Consider the following 12,096-nt stretch of genomic DNA (forward strand, 5'->3'; position numbering starts at 1 on the left):
GAAAGATTTGAACTCTGAAATAGCACTGGTCAACCATGATTCCAGAATATCAGCAATGAAATATATAGTCTATCTCCTGACCAGTGGTGGAATCAGGCTGCAAAATTAGACCTATAATCTTTGGACATGTCCATTGTGGGAATTTGTTTTGCTTGTTTTTGTTGTTGTTTTTTTAAGGAGGGAAGTGAAAGGGATAGGAAATAGGTTTTTATTAATTAAAATTAAACCACTACATTCTAAAAGGAAAGATCCTTTTAGTAGCAGTCTGGACGATGGATTGTTATGAGAATGGACTCTGTATACAGATCAAATTTGTGGTTGTAGCAGTCACTGTAAGAGGTGATGAGGCCTTAAACTGAGCTGATACCTCTAAAATTGGAGAGAATCAGAAATTGGTGAGGAAGAGAATTGTTTAGAATGATGGAGTATGTTGGGAGGTGAGTGGATGGGTGGGTAGTAGAGGGAATAATCAGGGATGACTGAAGCTGCAAACGTCGAGTGATTGGAAGGAACACGATCTGACAGAAGTGTGATGTTTGGGGCCAAGTAGACCAGTTCTGTTTTGGAGACATGGAGTAGCAAGTGGAACATCATGTTGTTGGGATGCAGATATGAGAGAGATGGGTATGAGCTTCTGTAAGCAAACCATTCTGAGTTGTTCTCTGTGGTTTACCAAGCATTATTTCAGCTTCTATGGTGAAACCGTGGAATCACTCTTTCCCAATACTGAATGAATCCTTATATATGTTAGCAATTCCATAAAAAAGGAAATTTTTTTGGGAAAAAATATTTTTATTTGCATCTAATTTTATTCTGGAAATATTCATCTTTTATCTTGCTAACCATTTTGGTAATTCCACTAATCGAAGTTTCTAATTCTTTATCTTTACCATGTTGTTGTCACTGTATGAATTGTTCTGTTTCTGGTCACTTATTGTGCATGACTTCATATAAATCTTCCCACATTTCTCTGAAACGATTATCCCCTTCATAATTTCTTACAGCCTGATATTATTCCACCCATCTGTATACCATAACTTGTTTATCCATTTTAGAGTTTATGGTCACCCCCTTCAGATTGTCATTCTTTGCTGCTTCCAAAAGAGCTAAAAATACTTTTTTTTTTTTTTAATTTTGTTCTGTTTTGCTTAAAGATTCATCCCTCCCATAATCCACCTTGTCAACAACTTTCCTTTCTCTCCCTTTTCCCTCCTATTTCCCTTTTCAATAAGATTTACTTTTGCTTTCTGGAATATATTCTAAGTTCTCCTATCCTTTATAGTGGTGGCTGCTCAATCATGGGTGACTAAAGAATTTTTTTTTTTTTTTCTGCTTGCTTGCAGTAATTTTTTTTTCCCCTTGACCTAGGAAGCTCTGGGTTTTGGCAAGGATGTTTCTGGAAGTTTTTCATTTTGGGGTTTTCTCAAGATGGAATCTTTATCTTTCTTAAGAATATTGAATGTTATATTATTCCATGATCTCAAGGACAGCTCTGGCTAGGGACCTGCAAGCTTTCTGTGCTCTCACAGTGTCTGATCTGGTTAAGCTTGTTTGTTGTCTGAGCCCTGCAAATTATGGATCTGAGTTTGTGTTTAAGCAGCGGTCATCTTAGCCCCTTTCAGCCTCCTGGGAAGCCCTGCTGCTGCTTCAGAATCACAGAACTAGAGGCTTTGCTTGGGAGAGGAGTTCCTGCCTAAGTTATTCTTTTGCAGGTTTCAGACTGGGTGCTACAAGCTGGAACTGAGACTCTGCTTATTTCTAAATTATCTCATATCTTGTGCTCTGCCTTTGTGCACAGCTTTTCCCTGGACTGACAGGCTCCTGGCTGGGCTCTGTTCCCTTGACAGAAAATGATTCATTCCAACTTCCCCATCAGGTGTATTTTCTAGGTTTTTTTGGAGCGGTGCTCCCTGCACCTTCACTATCTTGGCTCCACACTCTATGTATACTTTTAAAATAATCTCTGTCTGTCTTCATGGTCATTTGGAAGGATCCATACTGTTAATGTCACTTTTTAAAGGGTTAATTTGATCTTTGTTTTAATTGATTAAAAGCAAGTTTATCTTTGATCAATGAAAAGTAGATTTATCTTTATCCTGAAAAAAAATTCATTTGTTTTACTCATTACTTTCCACTTCCAAATTTCAGGAAATCCTAGTTCATCAGGATCATTTCTCATCATTATGAGATGACCCACCATTGATCTGTATAAATCTTGCTTCATAATTGGTGTGTAGGTGACTGCACCAAAGATTGATTGAGCACCGACTGTCTTTAAGGCGATGATCCAGAGCCTGGGGATGTAGAGATTTAAAATGACCGTTCTTGCCCTCCACAGTGCTCAGTCTCCTGGGAGAGGCAGGGGATGCCCAGGAGGGGGAGGGAGGGAGAAGCGGAGAGAGCCACATGAAGCATGGGTGTGAAGGGGAAAGATCACTGTCCGTTCTGGGAATTAGGGGAGGACTTGGGCACATGGGAAGTAAGCCCTGGGCCCTGAACTGTGCAGCAGAAAAAGAACTCTGAGGGATATCAAAGTGTAGCATTGGATTCCAGCCATGGGAGAATATTTCTGCAGATTTATGGTTCTCGGAGACTCACCTGGATATTCATATGGAGCAGTGCTCACCGCAGCCCTTGGAGGGAGGTGCTATCATTATTATCTCCATTTTGCAGATGGGAGCTTACATGACTTGTCTAGCTTTATAGTCAATGTCTCAAGTAGGATTTGAACTCGGCCCTTCCAGATCCATTATCTATTAACCTCCTTGCTGCTTCTAGTGGTACCTTTAGTGAGCCTTACAATTAACCTGTGAGATAGAGGAGGAAAAGGGATAAGCATTGATTAAGCTCCTACTATATACTAGATCCTGGGCCAGGCACTCTTCGTCATCTCTTTGGGTTCTTGTGATCACCTTGAAAGCTGCCATTACAGTTGGAGAAATTGAGGCAGGCAGAGGGGAAAGGACCTGCCTAGGCTCCCCCACATAGTGAGAATCGGCCTTGCACTCTGCTGCAGCATCTGGGCACCCAATAGCACTGTTCCATTTTACAGATAGGAAACTGGCTCAGAGAGCTCCCGTGAATGGCTAAGAATCCCATAGTTATAAGTGACTTGGGCTGGATTTGAACTCCACTGTGACTGACTCTGCTCCCCTGCTGTGCATGCACTCTTTCCTCCAGCTGCATCAGAAGGTAGAAACCCAGGTAGGTAAGTGGGAGTAGCTCCCCAGGAAGGATTGCTTCAGAGCCGGCGCCTAGGGGAGGTTGTGTGGCCCACCCTTCCCCACCCAGATGACTTTGGAGTGTTCGTGTGTGAGCCCTTCTCTCCACTGCACAGATGGCAGCTCCCTTGCCGCCCTCCTCCCCTGCCTCAGGGCCAGCCCCCTCTTCTGTCTGTGCCTGCCCTGGTGACATTCTTGTTCTTTGGAAGCCACAGGAGCCGGCCCCGGTGATATTGGGAGAATAGCCCAGAGGAAGGCTGAGTTGGAGGCAGGGAGGCCAGGCAGAAAGGCAGGCCTGAGTGTGGGGCAAGCCCAGAGCTAACCTGGCGCCGAGGCAGGAATGGCTGACGCTGACCCCTGCTGCTTCAGGGAGGACTCTGCACCCAGCACAGTGGCTGTCCCTTGGCTCTTCCGGCTTGGTAAGGCCGTTAGCAGACGTTCTGCTGGGAGGCGGGGTGAGGCAGGGGCAGGAGGCTCGTTTTACTCAGAGAAGCCTGAAGCTGGGGGAGTGTTGTGGCTCATCCCAGTCTAACAACCTGCAGGTGCAGCGCTGGGACCACTTGGCGTTCAGAGATTGGGCTGTCCAAGCCCAACCACACCCTCCCACTGAGAAGCGGGGCCTCGGTCCTCACCCTTCCTGTGTTCCCATGGTCTGTGACTGTTGACCGTGTCTAACCGGGATGGGAACTTTGTCGAGTGCCCCCCATTCACACACAGGAAGCTCCTGTGCTCCGAGACTCGTGATATAATGAGCCCTGGGGAGCAGTCTGTAGACACAGTGACCGTGGGGCCCTGGTAAGGACAGGGCAGGAGGCTTCTCTCCCAGACGCCACAGCAGATTAGCAGAATCCAAAGGATGCACAAACTTGTTACAGACTTGCTAAATGTGCGCCAGTTGTGGTCAGTCTGAATTAACAGAAAGCTTGATGTATTCCGAGAAACAACTTTATTGCTCTTAAGTAGTTGGTAGAACTAAGCAGTTATCCAGTTGAGCCAAAGCTTTTTCACAGACCAGAGTAATCTGTAATTATCGGAGGCATTTTAGGAGTCACTGTTACAGAGAAGTGATTATGGATTAGCCTGGGAGGAAGATATTACTGTATATTGCCAATAAAATGAGACTAAGCCCCCAAGCTGATAGTAATAATAATAATAATAGCCTCAGTTCTTTGAAAAACAGAATGCTCCTGCCTGGTTTAATTCCATCCTGAAAGGGATAGACTTTTGCAGGCTTTTCCAAACTTTGCTCCCTTGGGTCCCCCTTGAGAATAGAATGAGGAGCCGCTGAGGCAGGAGGAGCAGAGGCAGGAAGTGGAGGTGGGCAAGAGGCTATTGTGGCAGCTGAGGCTCCTCTCTGGATCCCAATCAGTGCTGATCCCCAGCAGCCTTGCGGCAAGGTTCTGGTCTGGGCTGCTGTAGACTAGGCAGTAAGTCTCCGCTTCGGTGATTTGCTGGCTCGTCCAATCCGAGGCAGGGTATTATTATAGGACTACCTCTGGTGAGCGGGGTGACCTTCCCAGCACCCGAGAGGGACTCATTTTCTCGAGAAGGAGCCGGTGCTAGAGTATTCCACAAAGGTCAGTCCTTTTAATAATTTGAATGATTAGTTGTTGAGGGATGAAAATCTAGCTCTCTCTAGACCAGTGTTTTGAGTAGGACTGTTGGAAAAGCCTAGAATTCTGCCTGAATTTTACAGCTGAATCTGACCTTAAGGGCTAATCTAGTCCCATCCAATCTCTCGTTTTTTATAGATTGGAAACTGAGGCCCAGCCCCAAAATGACCCACCCCAAGGCTATAGAATTGGGTTAGTGGCAGGGCTGAGACTCTTGTACCATCCTGCATCACGTATTGAAATGGGATGAAATCCAGGAGGAACAAGTACAAGGTAATCACGTATGAATACAACTTTGGAAGCTAGCCAGAATATTTGGAGTCATAACATTAAAAGGGAAAAAAAAAAAAAAAGACTGTTGACAATGTTGCCTGAGTCATAATGTAAGACTTGTGTTGGCTAAAATCCTTTTGGGATGAATGTGTTACTGGAGTCTGGTAGGGAAGCTCCCGATCCTGTTTTAGAAGGTTTGATTTAACTTCTTTTAATGGGTCAGAAAATCTGGTCATTGGTTAAAAAACTGACCAGAGTCAGCTGAGAAGCCGGTTCTCAAACTGCAAGAGTTCTAGGAGGTCAGAATTAGAGGGAGCTAGAGTCTGGGCCACAGTCCTTGTCATTCTGGCCGCATTCTGGCCTTCCAGAATTCGTGGTTCTTTTTGTTCCCTGCTTTCCTGTACTTGGGAGCCTTGTTCTCTATTGTGATCTATATCCAAAAAAAAAAGAAAAAAGAATTTTTTTAAAAAGGGAAAGCATTTTTTCTGGCTACCTGAAAAAAGACATCCTTCGTTTTGAACTTTGAATTTGCAGATTTGAAAAGCATAGACAGGTGTTTTGTAGGATTGCTTTGCTGTGTCTCCTGCCACTGATGTGGGTGGGCACCGTGCAGCTCTCTTCATGGAGGCTTGTTTGCCTCTCGGTGCCTCACACAAGTCTGTGTGAGCACAGGGCTCGCGAGATGGAGCTGCCTTGGTTTCCCTTATCCGGAAAAGAACATTGGCTGAGCCTGTGTGAAGGGGACGGTCGTAGAGCACTACCTTCAGATGTGAAAGCCCGGCTTCTCTTTGGGGTGAGCGTTAACTTTAGTTAGGATGAGATTCTATTTTTTAAATTTTCCTCAGTAATATTTTATTTTTTCCAAATACAATAAAGATAAGTTTCCAACATTGATTTTTGTGAGATTTTGTGTTCTAATTTCTCCTTCCCTCCTTAAGAGAGCAAGTAATCCGATATAGGTTAAAGACATGCAATTCTTCTACACGTATTTCATCCTTGTCATGTTGTACATGAAAAATCAGACCAAAGGAGAAAGGAAAAAACTAAGGGGCTAAACACAAAAAGGTGCAAGTTGTGTGCTCTGGTCCGCATTCCGTCTCCTGAGCTCTCTCTGGATGTGGTCAGCACTTCCATGGGCCGAGATTTTAATAAAGGCACTGTAGGGGCAGGCCCTGGGGACACCCTGCCTGGTCCCAAGAAGCTGGGCTCCGTCGTTAGGGTGAAGACCTCTTTTGGGTTTCACCCTGCCGAGCAGAGGGAGCTGGGGGCCACTTTTTGGCCAAGTACCCCATTTGCTGAAGCCTGGCCTGGTGCTTCCCAGGCAATGTCAGCACCCTGCAGTGCATCACAAAGCCCCCCCCAGCTGTGTCACAGCCAGCCAGGCTGGTCGACGGCACAAGTGCTCCCAGCCCTGAGCCCCTGCATGGATTCCCTCCCACCAGGGTCGCTTCTGAGTGTGTGACCCTTTCTCACCCCATCAATCCATGTCCCTCCCACCACCCATCCGGATTGGAAGTCAGCCGTTGGCGAGGCCCTCCCCTGGAGGTCGCTCCCCCCTCTTCCAGGTAGGCCCCGATACTGTGGCTGCCCTTCCTCCTGGCCGGGCCCTCGTCCTCGGGACACGGGGGTTTCTGGGGGCCTGAAACAAGCTTCTCTGCCATGTGTTCTCAGGCTCAACCCTCAGGGCAGTCTCGTGGGATGAGGCCTGCTCCTGCTCCTCCTGCCAGCACTTGCTTCATTTCCTGGCACGCCGCCGTTTGTGCGGCAGAAACGTCCCTCCCGACTCTCCGGGGAAGCCCAGCCTCCTCTGTGCGGCGAGAGCGCGCGGTAGCCTAGGAGCAGGTAGGGCTGGGACGGCTGGCGGCCATCTCCTCGGCCGCAGTCCCGCTTTCCCTTTCTCCTCTCCTCCAGCCTTCGTCCTCCTGGTCCGCTTCCTGTCCTTGTCCCCTCACATCCACACAGACAGAGAAAGCCACGCAGTCACTGCCACTTTCTCTTTGTCTGCTTTTGACCCAACGCCATTTCTCTGTAGACTGAGCTTTGAGAGCTCCAGCTCTGTCCCAGCTTGGGTTTTCTCCACTAGCCAGCAGCGGGCTCTCGCCGCTTCTCAGAACCCACGGGAAGGTTTCTGATGATGCTCAGAGAAGGACTAGAATGGGCAAGATTGAGATGGGGGCCATCATGGCCATTTTCATGCCCTTCCTTATATGTGCCAGTATGTAAAGTAGCTAGCTGGAGATGGGGAGGTTTCCAGTGAGCAGGTCCAGGTTATTGGCATTTGGAAGTTCTCTTGTGGCCATTATTGCTCAGAACCGGATCTATGCTTCTCCTGCATTTCTCCTATCTACCTTGTCTTTCATTACTTTCAGTTTCAAAATGCTAACTGTGAATAGCCTGGATAATTTTTGTCGTTTTAGTCAATGATTTTCAGAATTAATTTCAAACAGTTGGCATTAAAAGTTCACTTTGACTACTGACCGAGATAGATGTGAGCACGAATATGATGGCCACGTACGTGCGATGCCCTTTCCTCAGTCATAAATCTGACAGCTCTCACCGGCGAGCTCTCCTGTTTGTAGAGAAGGCAGAAAATCTAATATTAGACATGTCTGCCATGGTTACAGAACTTGCTCTGTCTTGGACACTGTTGGGCCTCCCGGACAATTCAGGAATCCCCACTAAAATGGCCATTCGGAATTCGTTTCAGGATTTTAGTATCTTTATTTGTGGGACACTTCCACTTCTGACATTCCACTGCATTTATAAACAGCTGTGACTTTTTCCAGTCTGTATGACAAAGGGCACAGCCATATAACCACGCCGGCTATACCTGAGGGTTTTTATCACTTAGCTCCACCCTTACTTCAAAGAGGCATGGAAGAAAGAAATGAATCCTTATCTCGTAGCATAGGTAACCCTAAATTTCCTGTGTGCCTGTGATAAAAATAACTTAGATAATCTTTGCCTGAATGGAGGTGAGAGGATTAAGTAGTGAAAGATGGGAGTGTTGTGCAATTGTTGGGTATTTCTAATATGATAGACTATGGGGGTGGGGTTTGGATTGTTTCAGACTAATAAGGTAGCTCCATGGAACTGGATGGACATCCATAAAAAATGAGTTTTTCTCCTAGGGGCTTAGCACTTGAGGTAAAGTTTTCCTGACTTGTCCATAAAACTGAGTTATAAAAGGCGACAGGTTGTCTGCCTGCTGGCATCTGAAATCTGCTGACAGCGCAGACCTGGTTTTAGAACTTGGGAGAGCCCAGTGTGTGTTGATTGACTGCATTGTGCACTAATTTGACATTATGCACGTGATGGTCGGCTGCAGAACAGTTGACTCCAAAGTGATGGTCGGCTGTAGAACAGTTGACCCCAAATGATTTGGAAAGCTATCATTCTGTGGGGTCCCCCAGAGCATTCCTGGTGGCCGCTGCTGTGGCTTTGAAAGGCAGCACGGGAATTGTCGCCCCGATCAGGATTCTGTTGCTTGTAGGTGCTCAGATGTGGCACCCTTGCCTCCTCCTGCCCTGCAGTCATGGGACTTCGGCAGCAGAAAGAACTTCACAGCTGGGTCAGTCACATGGGGCCAAACGCCCTCCTGCTCGTTCTTCTGGAAGTGATTTTCCTGACAGAAGAAATTGTGGAATTGTGGAAATGGGAATTGAATCCAAATGTAACCAGTGTGTTAGATTCTCGGTTCTGAGACATTTGGAATTCTGTGTAGGTGACAGATGTTTGAAATAATAGGGAAGAGAGAGAGACAGGCTCCAGCATCCTGGATTCCCCTTCCCTGGAATGACTCGTGGGCCGCCTAAGCCGTGGGGGAGAGTGAGGCGGCCTGGCCGTGGCTTCCCTCTGGCACCTGAGCAACTGAACCAGATGGAAAATGATTTCCCTAGTAGCCTCTGTCTCTTTGGCAGCCATTTTGTCATCATCCCTCGCCTTTCCCTGGTGAGAGCAGTCAGCCAGCCTCACTGCTATGAAGATCTAGTGTCATGGCCTGGCGGGCTCCTGCTGAGAAATGCTAATGGGGCTTGGGTACCTTTCTGTGTGCTCTGGGGGACGACCTGGCATTTCATCCTTGCCAGGACTCCCCCCATCTACACCTCTCGTCTCCATGAGCTGCTGACTAGTCATAGCGTCCCTCTTCGTGGTAGCAAAAGAACTGGAAATCAGGGAGATTTCCATCGATGGACGATGGCTAAATAAGGGGTGGGACAGAGATGTGATTGTGGGGCTGTAAGAAATCATAAAAGTGAAGACTTCACAGAGAACCTTAGGAAGATTCAGAGGGAAATGATTGTGCAGAGTAAAATGAGCAAAATCCAGGTAGATGCAATAGAAATGAAAAGAAAAAAAATGAAGTTGAAGGTTGGGTAACCCAGGAAAAGAACTGAGAAAATGCAACAAATTCCTCTTAGCAGAAGTAAGGGAGGGTGGGGTATGAAGTACTGTATACACTCTTAGACATGATTAATATATTGGGTCACCTTTTGTTGAACTTTCTTTTTCCTTTTCTTTTTTAAAATCTTTGTTCTAAATCTTGCTGGACAGGGATATAATTGGAAATAAGTGAAGGTGATATGAAAACGCGAGATAAATAATAGTTACTTTAAATAAAACTTAACTTTCAGTGTAATAGTCATGAAGATTAACCTTGTTTGACAAGGAGTTATGTTTGTACCAAGTAAGTGGAGAACAGCAGAAGGACCTGGGGGGCAGAATGCGGGCTGCCTTCTCCACAGAGATGAAGAAACAAACCTGATCCTGGAAAGGGAAGAGGGAGCATTATGCAATCCTCGGGAGGGCACTTGGACAATGGAGGAGGGAAACTGTGATTTTAGCCATTACTACCTCGCTGACCCAGGCTCTCTGTCTTGGCTCTCCCCACTTCTCGTCTCCTCCCCTCCAGGCCCATCTAAAGCCCTGGAGAGTCTGGATTGTCTCATTTCTGCCTGGCACGTCACGTCAGAGTAGGGAATGACTTCATAACGATCTCATTCCTCCTTATTTCTGGTGGCCTCTTGCCTGGACTCTTGGAGCTCTCTCCTTTGTGAGCCAGCCTCTTCATGGGCGCCTCCCTGTTACCTGAAGGTAAAACAGAGATCCTTCACCCTGCCATTTAAAGGCCGATCCAAATGGGTTCTAGCCCTGGTCTTTCCAGATTGGTTTCAAACTCTTCTCTTTCACAGCAACATATTTAAGCCACATTCACTCGCTCTGCCTTCAGTCGTCCTCTGCTCACACGTGCTGCCTCCCATGTCTTGTGTGTTCCTTCTCCTCAGCATCCTTCAAGGCTCATTTCCGATACACCCTCCTTTGGAAGGTTTTCCTTAATTCCCTCCTCTTTTGGGTCTTCTTAAGGACAGGGAATGTTTTTCTGATTTTGTGTTAGCCTTCTCTGCAGTGAACTGGTACTTAATAAATGTCTAATTGAATTCCATCTAATTGCACTCTTGGTGGTATTTCAGTCAAATTTGGTTATGCTGAAAGTCACTTTGATGATACGTTTGCACTGTACAGGACCAGCAGAGACTTCCCTTGTCTGCCAGGTCCTGACTCCCCCTACCTTGAATCCCTGATGTGAATCCTCTACTGCGGCCCCCAGACAACTGTTGCCTCCATTGACCTTGCTCATCCTCATCTCCTCAGCTTATGTCCATCCCTTCCCACCTCTCTAAATTTCCTCTCCCTTTTGTTTGCCTGTAGAGCAGTCTGTGACCTGTCTTATGTAGGTAAAAATCTTCTGTCTTACAGGAACTTTTCCTTCTTTGGTTCAGCTTTCATTCATTTTGCCTCTTATTCACATACTGATTTATTTACATTCTTTAGGTGTGTTTGTCTTACTTCCCTAACAAGATTTCAAGTTTAATAGTTGAAATAGATGGTTCTTTTACTTATCTGAATGTTCTTGAATAGCAGATGCTTAGTGAATACTAGTAGTAGTCAAATAATTAGTTTAGAGTTTAAATCTAACCTCAGACATTTGCTAGCTTTGTGACCCTGAGCAAGTCACTTAATCTGTGACTCTGTTTCCCTCTTTGCAAAAAGAGGTTGATAATAATAGCATTCCACCTCCCAGGATTGTTGGAAGAATTAAAGGACATGGAATCTGCAAAGTGTTTCAGAAACCTTTAAGTGCTGTAGAAATACTAGCTGCTGCTGCTGCTGTTGTGTTATAAAATTAATTTTTAATTAAAAGGTTTTTGTTTCCCAAAGGAAATTCAATTGATTGCCTCTTTAATTCTGAGTCCAGCTCATTCATTTGTAGAAATGATCTGTGAATTTTTTCACCTGATATTTCATTTTCTGGGTTTAAAAGTTTTTGGCATTCTGATGGAAGTGGGTATCTTCAACATAGAGAAGAGCTAATCCAATTCCAATTGATCAATGATGGACAGAATCAGCTACACCCAGAAAAGGAACACTGGGAAATGAGTGTAAACTGTTAGCATTTTTTGTTTTTCTCCCCAGATTATTTTTACCTTCCGAATCCAATTCTTCCTTTTCAACAACAACAACAACATTCGGTTCTGCACATATATATTGTACCTAGGATATACTATAAGATATTTAATATGTATGGGAATGCCTGCCATCTAGGGGAGGGGGTGGAGGGAAGGAGGGGAAAAATAAAGTTTTTGGCAGCTGTTATTTTTTGAATTATGTTTAGGTTTTGCATCATCATATTCTTTTAGGAGATTTATAATCCTTGGTTTGTCTTTACGTGTCCTGTTTTGCTTGCATAGTGACCATATTTTCTTTTAGTGTTATAATTTTTTTTGCTTCTCTTCTTCTAGATTGTCCTTTACTTCTGTGTTCACATTCCCAATCTATTGTTCTCTCTTTTGTTTCTTTGGTGAGACCCGCCATTGCAGATTCCAGTTTTCCTATTTTGCCTGTTTTGCTGAGTAGGCAATAACTTTTTTTCTTGCAATTCTTACTTTTTTTCCCAATCACTTGAGAATAAAATGCTTTAGTTTCACTTT

The 12,096-nt window shown here is 45.4% G+C and overlaps 1 protein-coding gene across 8 annotated transcripts in view; it reads left to right on the top strand.

Moving 5' to 3' along the window:
• TNRC6B (trinucleotide repeat containing adaptor 6B) overlaps positions 1-12,096 on the top strand; it is a 206,005-nt gene that overhangs the window by 86,628 nt on the left and 107,281 nt on the right. Inside the window, exon 1 of one of the 8 annotated variants that reach the window (XM_074271776.1) lies at positions 1,337-5,107. The exons of 5 other annotated variants lie outside the window; for them this stretch is intronic. The gene's annotated coding sequence lies outside the window, so the exon portion shown is untranslated. 2 more of the 8 variants (XM_074271777.1, XM_074271775.1) reach the window with 2 other exon arrangements.

Source organism: Sminthopsis crassicaudata, chromosome 5 (genome assembly GCF_048593235.1).
Source record: "Sminthopsis crassicaudata isolate SCR6 chromosome 5, ASM4859323v1, whole genome shotgun sequence".
In the NCBI taxonomy this organism is placed as follows: Eukaryota; Metazoa; Chordata; class Mammalia; order Dasyuromorphia; family Dasyuridae; genus Sminthopsis; species Sminthopsis crassicaudata.